We start from the raw sequence: 12,114 nt of genomic DNA on the forward strand, positions 1-12,114 counted from the left end.
TCTGGACCACTGCTCTTAGACATATGACCTCTGCATCTGTGACCGTTGTTCCACACTTCCACTTTCCCTAACCCTTTCTCTCACCCAGTTACCGTGACCCCTTCTAGCTTCTCTCAGACTCATTCTTCGTTCCTTTGACCTTTTAGCAAATTCTGACACTTAGGTCTCCTGCCACACCCTCTCACTCACATCTGTTCTTGTGCCTACTTTATTGCGCACTGAGCTACTCAACCTTACCTCCAGTGACATGGCCCTTATAACTTTGGAATTGACCGCATTGCATGTTACCCATTTCATGGCTACAAGTCCCTGCATTCCCTTGGTTTTTTCTCTGCTTTCCTTGCCCCATTTTACCTGAATTGTTCCCCATCCTGTCCTCTTCCCACTTTGGTCTGCCTTCCTAGTATTCTTTATTTCCTCCCTTCTCTCTTCCTTAAGACCTGTGCTTCCCCTGACCTTGGCTCTTCTCGCTTTCTCTCTGGCTTCACCCCTCTTGCTTTGTCTTCTCTGGTATCTCCCATTGGGACACATAACATAATACCATGAACCCCGACCCACTGTTGGCTGTGCATTCTGCTAAATGTTAGGGAAATAAGAGATTGAAAAATAGTGAAGTCCTTGACAGAAATGATCTCACCTGAGCCTTACAGTAACATTGTGAAACAAATATGATCTCCATTTTACAGATGGAGAAACTGAGACTCAGAGAGGGTGGGAGTTGTTTCTGGCCACATAGCTAGTAATGTCAAAGTAGCGATTTAAACCTTTGTTTTCTTAAGTCCAGCACTCTGTCTACTATGCTACAATGCCTCCATGGCAGAAACCGCCATTGGACAAGGAGGCATGTGGTTAGGGTTATCCAGACTTTGTTTCTGCCGTTAAGGTAGTATGGGAGAATGAAAAGATTACTGATTTTGGAGACAGTGGGCCTAGGTTCAAACCCTCATACCTGTGTGACCTTGGGCAAATCATTTAAACTTCTCTGGGCCATAGTTTCTTCACTTGTAGAACTGGGAGGTGGGGGTGGGGTTGGGAGGTATCAGATTAGTGAACTCTAAGGTCCCTCCCGGACCCTAAATCTTATGATCCCTACATACCATCTCTGCCCTCGTTGGTGCCTCCAGTCTTTAGGAACATTAAACACTAACGTAAACGACCATTTCCTTTAATATGGAAATTTGTTTTGCAGGACTTCGTATTTGTATTTCTTGCCTTCTCAATGGGTGGAGGAGGGAAGAGAGGGAATAGAGAATTTGGAATCAAAAAGAAAATACAATTTGAAAAACAAAAACAACAGACATGACACAAACACTAACCTCATTTATTTGATGGGACTCTTGAAGTCTTGGATTCAAATTTTATGGTAATCTATCTACGTTGCCTCACTTCCCCTCAGTGCAAGAACTAGGAACACCTGAAATTAACTTGGCCTAGGTATTCAGTTGTTTACCATGCTATTCACTCTGGCAGTGAATGTCACTGAGATGGTAAAATATTTAATTGAGTTAGAAATAATTCCTAAAGTAACAGAAATCATTGTTGGTCACATTCAATAAATATCTTATGAGTTTCATATTTGATAAACCCATAGTTTAAAAAAAAACACTGAGGAATGGAACCACTATTCAACAAAAAGGCTGAAATGGCCAGAAAAAAATGGGTATCCATCTATGCTGTTCAGTTTTTTCAGTCCTGTCCAACTCTTCATGACCCCATTTGGGATTTTCTTGGCAAAGATACTGGAGTGGTTTGCCATTTCTTTCTCCACCTCATTTTACAGATGAGGAAACTGAGGCAAAGAAGTTTAAGTGACTTGCCCAGGTACACATAGCTAGTAAGTACCTGAGGCTGGATTTGACCTCAGGTCTTCCTGACTCTAGGCCCAGTACTCTATCCACTTCACCCTACTTCACAATATATACAAAAATTAAGTATATGCGTGTACACATTTGTTTGGAACATACACAAAATAAGTCAACTAGCTATAAAATAATAAAAATTATTGAAAGAACAATATCTGTCTTACATATCGAGAAGAGGATAATTTTTATCAATCAACAAGCCACTACCTTATGCCAGGCACCGTCTTGGGCACTTGGGAAACCAATGAAAAAAATAAAAGTCTCTCCACTCCTAAAATAAAGGTAAGAAATCATTGGAGACAAAACTGATGGGCTTGATTATGCAAAGAAAAAAAGATTTTGCCTAATGAAGATAATGTCCAGGTAACAGCAAGAATCCTGGCACATCCTGCTAGCTCAGGTTCTCCGATCTGCTTTTGAAGGAAAGATGGCCTTTAAAGGGGTCAGTAATCTTACTTTAATTATATTCCCTAGTTCAGGGGAAAGATCAACACCCTGAACATAGAGAAAATACAAGCATAGAAATTATCACAATGACCAACAGACAGGGCTCCAGCTGTCTGAACAAGGTCATACAACCACTTACATACGCTACCTGATGGGGGAGGGGAAGCACAGATACATCTGAGTAGCTGGGGGCGGGGCCGCCTCTGAACAAATGGCTACTCACAGTCCTGTCCAGGGAATCATAAGTGAACCCCCAAAGCAAAATCTCACCACAGAGTATACTTCTGGCTAATAGGCTCACAGCCAGAAGGCATCACAACCCTCTTGACTCAGTGCCTAATTAGCTTAGTACCAAAAGGTGTATAAAAGTCTTCCTACAAGCAAGGCTCCCCTTAAGCAAGCTCTTCTTTAGGCAAGTCCCTCCCCCAATGGGCTCTATGTGACTCAGGATGTATCACAAATGTGAGCAGGTCCAGAGCTCAAAGCAGCAAGACATCCACGCTTGAACACATGTGGTCACATAGGCCTATTAATGGACAGGAAAGATCTTCCTAGTCTATTAACATTACATCTAATATTAGAAGGAAAAAAAAGGTTGGGAAAAATTTGCAGTAAACATGTTAAGTAAAAGATCTGACATCAGCATAGAGAATAGCCTATAAAACTAATACTTCTCAATGGAGTAGTGGTTAAAGGAAACCGAACAGATTATTTTCAAAAGAAGATCTAATTGTTAAGAGGTGTGACCTAATAAACTGTGACCTATGATCCCTGTTGACTGACACGGACTGGATATAATCATGGTTGTTGTTGTTCAGTCTTTTAGTCATGTGAAGTCTTTGTGACCCCATGCCCATTGAAGGGCATGCCAGGCCCTTCAATCTTCCACTGTCTCTCGAAGTCTGTCCAAATTCATGTTCATCATTTTTATGACACTATCCATCCATCTCATCCTCTGTCGTTCCCTTTTCTTTTTGCCTTCAATCTTTCCCAGCATCAGGGTCTTTTCCAATGAGTTCCCATCTTCTCATTATGTGGCCAAAGGTTCAGCTTCCGCATGAAGCTTCCAGTGAAGAGCCTGAATTAATTTCTTTAAGTATTGATTGATCTGATTCTCCTTGCTTTCCAACAGACTCTCGAAAGATCAAAAGTATCGATTCTGTGACACTCAGCTTTCCTACCATCTTGGAGGCAGTTCTAAAAGATTGTACTCTCTTTGGTTCATATCTCCCCCACCCAGAATAGAGCTCACTTCTAAGTTTCCACAGAAGAGGAGAGTAGAGCCCCTAGCTATTGCACAAATGTTTACGGTAATAGGTGTTGGATAGAGGAAAAATACTCACCCCATAGAAAATGTAGGAAATTCGTAGGTCTCAGAGAAGCCCAGAAACAAAGCAGGGTTCACGGCTCCCAACAGCCAAAGAGTGATCAATAGAATTCTCCCTCTTCTCTGGTGGTTCTTACCTTTCCTCTAATGTCCTTCATACTCAGAGTCACTGCGTAGTTTTGACTCTTTCAGAAAGAAACTGAATTTGGGGCTGCTGGACAGTCAATACCCCAGGATTCTGGTGAGTATTTTAAATCCCAGAGACTCATCTAAATATTTGGCCTTATGGTATATCCTGGGAGCTTGAGCTTCCCCCAAAAGGAAACATACTTGGAGCTGCTAGATAGTCAAGTCCTTTTCTCACTGGACCCACAACATGAGGCAGTTGTTAAGCAGCAGGAGTAAACTCTTTGCTCTGAGATGAGAGAGTGCCATTTTGCCAGGTGGGGGCAGGTTGAGGGCTACTGGGGTTGAGAATAGCTGCCTTTTCCTTAGTGAGTAGGATCATAGGGTCCTGTGCCCAGCATAGCATGGTGTCACCACCCAAACGTCCAAATTATCATTGGGCTCATGCCCCAAACTCTGCTACTCTTGTAAGAGTCCCAACTTGGCTTTCTGGCACATTTCACTGATGTGTACTGACATGCCCTATAAACAGCTGTATATAGTGGGGGCATCGACCAAATTCTTCCACTGGTCTTGATCCCAAAGAGGAGAACCTTTGACTGTTCAGCCAATCCTGCTCCCTCCAGACCTCAGACCACTTGACCAGGTTCATGGCTACTGCCTGGGAACTAGTGCAGATGAAGATCTCCTCTGCCCTCTCCCTCAATGGAAAGGGTTCTCTACTAAGCATTCATATAGTGCCTACTATGTGTATTCTGTTAAGTGCTTTAGAAGGAATCCTCACAACAGCCCTTCCAGGTAGGTGCTATTATCATCCCCAGTTTGCAGATGCTATACACCAACTCTGAAAGCTACCCACTCCTTTTCTGCTCTACTGTTGTTAACTGTGTGTTGGCTCAACTTTCTCTCTAAGTTAGCAACAAAGAGTTCCCTCTCAGAGAAGAGCTCTAATCTCTTGACATAAATTCATCTGGTAGTCATTTTGCCTTGGGGACTTGGCTTTTGTTGAATGTGAATATTTAGCTTGGAGAGAATAAGTCTATAATTAGTCCAGCACTCTGCACCACGCCTTGCCTTCCTCACTCTCACATCTTGTCTGTCTCTTCTCCTTACAATCACATAGTCTATGAAATACCAATGCGCGCTGCGAGGGTGCATCCACGAAGTTTTATTGTGTTTAGGTAAATGGAAGACAGTATTGGTGATGAGAAGGTCATGAGATGCACGTAGCATGAGATGCTGTAGCTGTTTCCAACTCCATTCCTCCCTAGGACTCCCTGCCAAATCTGGTAGTCTGATCCTACTCTAGCAATGCCAGAGCTAGCTCAGTGTTTGGGAGTTCTCTGAAGGAAAGTATGGGAGAGAAGAAGTATTAGACTGACTACCAAACGGAAGGTCTATAGAGCTGTGGTGCTGGCCTCATTGCTGTATTCCTGTGAAGCCTGGACAGTCTAGCAGTGCCATGCCAGGAGACTGAATCATTTCCATTTGAATTGTCTTAGGAAGATTCTGAAGATCACCTGGCAGGATAAGGTACCAGACACTGAGGTCATTACTCGAACTAAACTGCCAAGATTTCAAGCTGCTTCAGAGAGCACAACTCTGATGGGCTGACCATGTTGTTCAAATGCAAAACATATGCTTGCCAAAAAGACTATTTTATGGAGAACTCATACAGTACAAACGTTCAGATGGTGGTCAGAAGCAGAGAGACAAGGACACTTAAAAGGTCTCTCTTAAAAACTTCGGAATTGATTTGTGACGTGGGAGACACTGGCACAGGACAGCTCAGCATGGCACGCCCACATCACAGAAGGTGCTGTGCTCTATGAGCAAAGCAGAATTGAAACGGCTCAAAGGAAACACAGGCTGCACAAATTTAGAGAATCCCCCCAAATGTTCACAGAGACTATTTGTGCCGACCTGTGGTAGAACATTCTGACCTTGTATTGGTCCAATCAGCCCCAGTGGGACACATTGAAACTTTACTAGCATAGTGATGTCATTTTGGTCCTCTTTCGAGAACAAAAGACAACAACCAACCAAGTAACCAACATAGAAAATAATTTATTTGATCACTTTCGGCATTCTATACTGATTGCATTCAGGACAGGACTTAGATTTACTGATATTTATAGAGCACTTGTCATGTCCCAGGCACTGTGCTGAGCGCTTTACAATCACGTTGTCCTCTTGACAGGCGCTATTATTTATCCCCCTTACAGATTAGGAAACGGAGGTAGACAGAGGTGAAGTAACTTGTCTAAAGTCACACATCTAGTAAATTTCTGAGACTGGATTTGAACTCAAGGTTTCCTGATCTGTGCATCTTCCAGCGTACTGCTAAATGGCAAACGTATTTTGCATTAAGTTCTGATTTACCACAATTATCCTACTAGGAGAATGCATCTCACTGTAAATAAGACCACATTATAATTTAATTTCAGGAAAAGGATTCTATCAAATCAAGTTAGAGCTTACAATCTCAAATGGTAATGTTAAGAACCCCAATTTTCCCAAGGGCCATTTATTTCTAGCACTTCAAACTGTAGGGCCAGCTACTTTCAGTTAGTCTATGATCAAAGACTTAAAATGACGGTCTTGTATTATCACCCCTCTTTTAGGATTCATGAAGATTTTGTGAAACATGGAAATTGCAAACATAACTTATGTAGTAATGAAATAAAGAATGCATATTTTTTTTTTTTTTTTTTTTTGCTTTTTGGCAGGGCAGTTGGGGTTAAGTGACTTGCCCAAGGTCACACAGCTAGTACATGTGTCAAGTGTCTGAGGCTGGATTTGAACTCAGGTCCTCCTGACTCCAGGGCCGGTGCTCTACTGACTGCGCCACCTAGCTGCCCCCTAGAATGCATATTTTCTACATAAGGACTAAAATATGTGGAATTTTAGTAGGTTATCCCCAAATAATTCAATGCTGCAAATATATTTCTGTGTTTTCCATATCATAAGGAATAATGAAATAAAGTTTTTCATATCCTTATTTGAATGAGATCAAAACCCTTCCTCAAATCTCTTTCAAAAAACAAAACAAAACCAAAAAACCAAACTCCAAACCCTTTACTTTCAAACCCTCTAGTCATGCTGTCAGTGCAAACAAATGACTACTTTCACAACTCATTTACATAATGATTACATAATTTATATAACTCATTTCCTCTTATCCCCACTTGCTTAAACTTTTTCTCTTTTTCTGTTGTAAAGCTTTTCAAAACTCTGCCTGGGGCAGTGAGGTGGCACAGTGGATAAAGTGCCAGTCCTAGAGTCAGGAGGACCTGAGTTCAAATCCAGCCTCAGATACTTACTAGCTAAGTGACCCTGGGAAAGGCACTTATCCCCCATTGCCTCCACAAATTGTAGCCATCTTGTTTCTTTCATATTCCAATCAGATGCCTCTCTTGCTTTCTACTATATGCTTAGTTTCTCTAGTCTTCATTTCCCAATTATATCGCAAGCTATCTGTAGAATTAATCTTCACTCCACTGAATTTTTCCTTCACTTAATTTAGCACAAGTTTTATTACAAAAGAGCAACCAATTGCAATGCTGTTGCCTTTGGAGTTCTTAAAAGCTTACAAACCTACAATCCATTCCAATACCTTCTGGTGCCTTTGCTTCTAGCTTACCTATCATTTATAGAAGAAAATGCAGTGATAACACAAAACATTCTTCAAAATCATTTTACTTACTTTTAAGTTGCTCCCTGATTTAAACTAGTTTCTCTCTTTTCATAGCCAAGAAAAGAGTCAATAATAGGTACTTCTTAAAAATTTTTAACTGCAAATCTATTTTTTTCCTCGAATCAGTCAAATCATCTTTGTCCCTTGCACTTGACAGGGATATTATTAATATCAAATGTAATATTCCCTTCTCTGTCAAAAGGCCATATCAACAGTAATGAAGCCCCTCCCTCTCAACAATCTGAAGAATGTTGTTGCAATCCTCAACTTCTGTTGAGTAACTCTCAACTACGTTGGACTGATCCCCACCCTAGGGATCATTAGCTTTGTAAACAGACCTGGGTCAGGCTAGTCACAGTTAATGAATGTCTTTGCTTCTTTCATTAAGATTTATGGCAAGTTAGATCATGAAGGGTGAAACAACTAGAATGAATTGGGTTTTCTTGCTTGGCTTGCTAAGGACAGCTGGGGCCTGACCACTAGGCTTTGCTCCTCATATGTAAATCTTCCCCCTCCCCTTTTCCTCCTAAAAGTATAAAAACCTTTTTGTAACTTCTGTTGGTGGACATTCATATACTCAGATATATGGGTGATGCAGGGCCACAGGTTCATGACCCTTTTAAATCCCAATTAAAGACACCTTTATTCTCCACTTATGGGTTTGATTTATTTCAGGACTAACATGAATGGTGGCAGCAGTGGGATTTATAGGACAGCGTGTCTTTCAAGGTCTTGGGAGTAAGCTTCTAAATGCCCTGGTACTGATGGAGTTTGGGTATTGGGAACCTCGAAATGTATGGGCCCCCAAAATATGATGCAGTTAGCCTGGAAAATATTCAAGCTTTGAAAGTGGATTGGCTGGAAATAGTGAACCCCATAATATGAAATGCTTGGAATAAATAGACCCTTGTGTAAAATGTAATACTATATAATTGAAATTATAAATTAAGATTCTGTTTGATATCATTAGAAAATAGCCATAGCTTTAATTGAATTTATTCTGGTCTCATTTTCAGTGAAATGTGTCTCTCCTAGAATTTATCATAGTATTTGGCATGAAGACAAATTGGCAAAATGTATTGATCAGGAAACTTGTCAACTGTGTGATCTTAAGTCAAGCTACCTCAGCTTACCAATTTGTTAACTGTATGAAAATAATGCCTAACACAAATGTGATTAGAAGTATGATTTTCAAAGGTGAACTCTTCTTTGATTCTTTTGGGTTATAGATTTAACTGTTAAAAGGCTGATGTAAGTATGTTTTAAAAAACTCAGAAACATAGAAGATAGTAATGATGTGGTTTTTCTTCTTTGTATGTGAAGCTGGTATAGCAAAGACACCTTTTCTGTGAAAAGTAGAATACCAAGATCTTACCACGCCTGCTAACAGTTTGAAGTAATTAAACTTGGGAAACAGAACTGAGTGATGGCCTTTTGTGGCAGATAGACAGCTGAGCAGGGTGTCAATATTTTAAGACTTCAAGATCTAGCCCTATGCTCAGGTTAAAGTTCAGCAATTTAATTTTAGTTGAGAATGAGAAATTACAAAAAAAGAAAAGATTCGATCTCTACCTATCATACAACACTGACAAGAATTTTCTGCAGCGTTGACTTCTTCATATCCTACAAGTGAAGTGAGACAAGCATCTGGTAGCTTTGCTCAGAGACAAGTGTCTGGGAGCTGTGCTCAGTGAGACAAACGTGTGGGAGCTGTGCTCACCTTCCTTTTCAGGATGGTTTGTGAGGACTTTCAAAGATTTCCCCCTGAGGAATAAGGGCACACACCTGGTCAGCACCTAATCTAACTCCTTAGAACTCTTTGACTGGGTCAAAAACCTGTCCTCCACCTAGAACCTTAGAGTGAGAAATTCTAACAGCAATGGGTGATAATAGATAAGTGTGCTTTACCTTACCTAATAATGACATTCAAGTGAATTCAAACTGGCAATATTTCCTAGTATTGTTAATGTAAAATTAAATATGTGTCTGTATTGTGAAACTGGCTAACACTAACATAGAAAAATAGATTTTCTTGTAATTTGGATACTGTTTGTTAAACAGTTGTCTAAAGCTTCTGTCTTTGATTGGTTTGTGTTTAGGAAGTAAGTTCCACTTAAATTTATTCAGGGTGAGGTAATTTGGAGATGCATTCAATTGAATTGTGGTCACCTGACTGGAAATGGATTTTTTTTTCATGTTTCCTTTTTGAAAATATGAAAATACAAAATGAGAAAAGAAAAAGAAACATTGCCATGTGCACAGCAGACCGTAAGAGAGGATTCAATATAAAACAATAAATTTCCATTTCAAGAAAACTTATATAATAAATACTACACATTGTTTTCAAAGCTTCCCAGCTTTTCTTTGCTTCCTTGTTGGTTTTCTTTTGTTTTCTGCTGTGCACTTTTTACTTTGTTTTTTTCCCTCCCCTCCCCCACCCTCCCCCACCCTAAAGAAGGCTACAGTTAAGCCGGGATAAATGTACATATACGTAGATATCTATAAACACACACACACACACACACACACACATACACACACATATACTCATACATATATGCGTAAGACTTTACTATGCTTATTTCCTCCAGCATCTGTTTCTACGAAGGGGTATAGCATCCTTCTTCACACGTCCAAGTGTTTCCAGGTTTTTCTAAATCAACCACCTCACCATTTCCTACACCACAGCAACATTCCTTTCTAGATTCAAAGAGCATCTTCTTTCATAGGATCTTTCAGGTTAACTTGGGTATTCATAATGATCCGAATGGCTTGGTTACTCAAAGTTGTTCTTAAAATGATCCTGCTGTCACTGTATACAGTGTTCTCTTGGTTCTGCTCATTTCACTTGCTCTTCATTATTTCGTGGAGGTCCCTCCATGCCTTTCTAAAATCATTGAGCTCACCATTTCTTATAGCAGGGTGATATTTAGTCATGAACATATACCACAATGTGTTTAGCCATTCCCCAATCGATGGCCGTCCCCACTATTTCTAGTTCTTTGCCACCACAAAGAGAGCTGCTCTAAGTATTTTAGAACATGTAGATTCTTTTCCATTTTCCCTAATCATCTTGGAAAACACACCTAATAGCGGTATTGCTGGGTTAAAGCAGGGGTGGGGAACCTGTGGCCTTGAGGCCACATGAGGCCTTCTAGGTCCTTGGTTGTGGCCTTTTGATTGAGTCCAAGTTTTATAGAACAAATCCTTTTATTAAGTGGATTTGTTCTGTGAAGTTTGGATTCAGTCAAGGAACCTCACTTGAGCACCTAGAGGGGCACATGTGGCCTCGAGGCCATAGGTTCTGCACCCCTGATAACTCTTGGGGCATAATTCCAAATCTCTCTTCAAAATGGTTGGATCAGCTCAAAATGAGTTAAGGTCCCAATTTTTCCACATCCCCTCCAATGTTTGTCACTTTCCCCTGTAGAGGGCCAGCTCTGAGAAAGTCCATTCTGGGATAAGATACAGGCCAGAGGCCTGTTCTTGCCCTTGGGTTGATAACATTCACTTTGTGTCTTCTCGCCTACCGAAATTCTACTTTCAGCGTTCAGGCTACCAACCCCTACCCTTGACGTCCCCGAGTGGTTTGCCTCTCTCCACCCTGGACTTAGCTGGCACTGCATTCCGCACCTCAACGCCGACCATACTTACTCAACCTACCCTTGGCCCCTGAAACGGACTCTTGAGCCCTTTTCAGCAGGAAGCAGCTATTGAAGACAACGACATTCGCCCCTTCTCCAAAAGAATTCTCCCTGTCTAGTGGTTGAGTGGGGAAATGATGTGGGTGCAAACAGTGCCCTAAGGTTTCAATTGCCTTTTTCTCTGGGGATGCCCTAATGTATCTTAATATAAAAGTACCCTAAGGGATGAGTTTCTCTCCCTGGCTCCCCAAAGTCTCCTCCCCTTATCTCATGTCCTGTCCGGACTCCCTTATCTCCTGTCTGGTCCGGACTCCCTTATCTCGTTTCCAGTCTGGGCTCCCTTATCTTGTGTCCGGTCTCCCTTATCTTGTCCTTACCCTGTAAGACTCGTCCTATCCCTAAATCTCCAACCCCTATAAGAAACCCTAAAATCATCCCTACAGGCTGTATAGCTTTTTGTCTATATAAGTCTGGTTCCTTTCCTACGTCAGGGCCTTTGTTTAGCTCCTTGCTAAATCTCAGGCCTGCTGCTTTTGTGTCAATAAAGCTCCCAGTGGCTACAGAGAAGGTCTAAGTGAATTCTTTCATATTGATGAACCAGCTTTCCCAACCCTGACCTCATCATTGATACTTGAACTCTTTATTTTTGGCTTCACACAGTCTTTTTCCCTTTGACCTGGAAGTACTGGATTTTGTTTTTAATGTTCCTGGAGATTTTCATTTTGTGGGTTTTCTCAGGGGGTAGTGAATAGATTCTTTTTATTTTCACTTTACCGCCTGGTTCCAAGAATTTGGGGCAGTTTTTCTTTATGGTTTCTTGGATTATGGCATCCAAACTTTTTTTTGTCGTGATTTTCAGATAGTCTGATAATTTTGAGAATATTTCCCCTTGACCTATCAGTTGTTTTTCATTTCTAAAAATATTATATTTCTTACATTTTCAATCTTTTGATTTTGTTTGAATGTTTTTGTGTCATCTTATCGAGTCAATTCCTGCTTGATCTCCTTTAA

This window comes from Trichosurus vulpecula, chromosome 7 (assembly GCF_011100635.1).
Source record: "Trichosurus vulpecula isolate mTriVul1 chromosome 7, mTriVul1.pri, whole genome shotgun sequence".
In the NCBI taxonomy this organism is placed as follows: Eukaryota; Metazoa; Chordata; class Mammalia; order Diprotodontia; family Phalangeridae; genus Trichosurus; species Trichosurus vulpecula.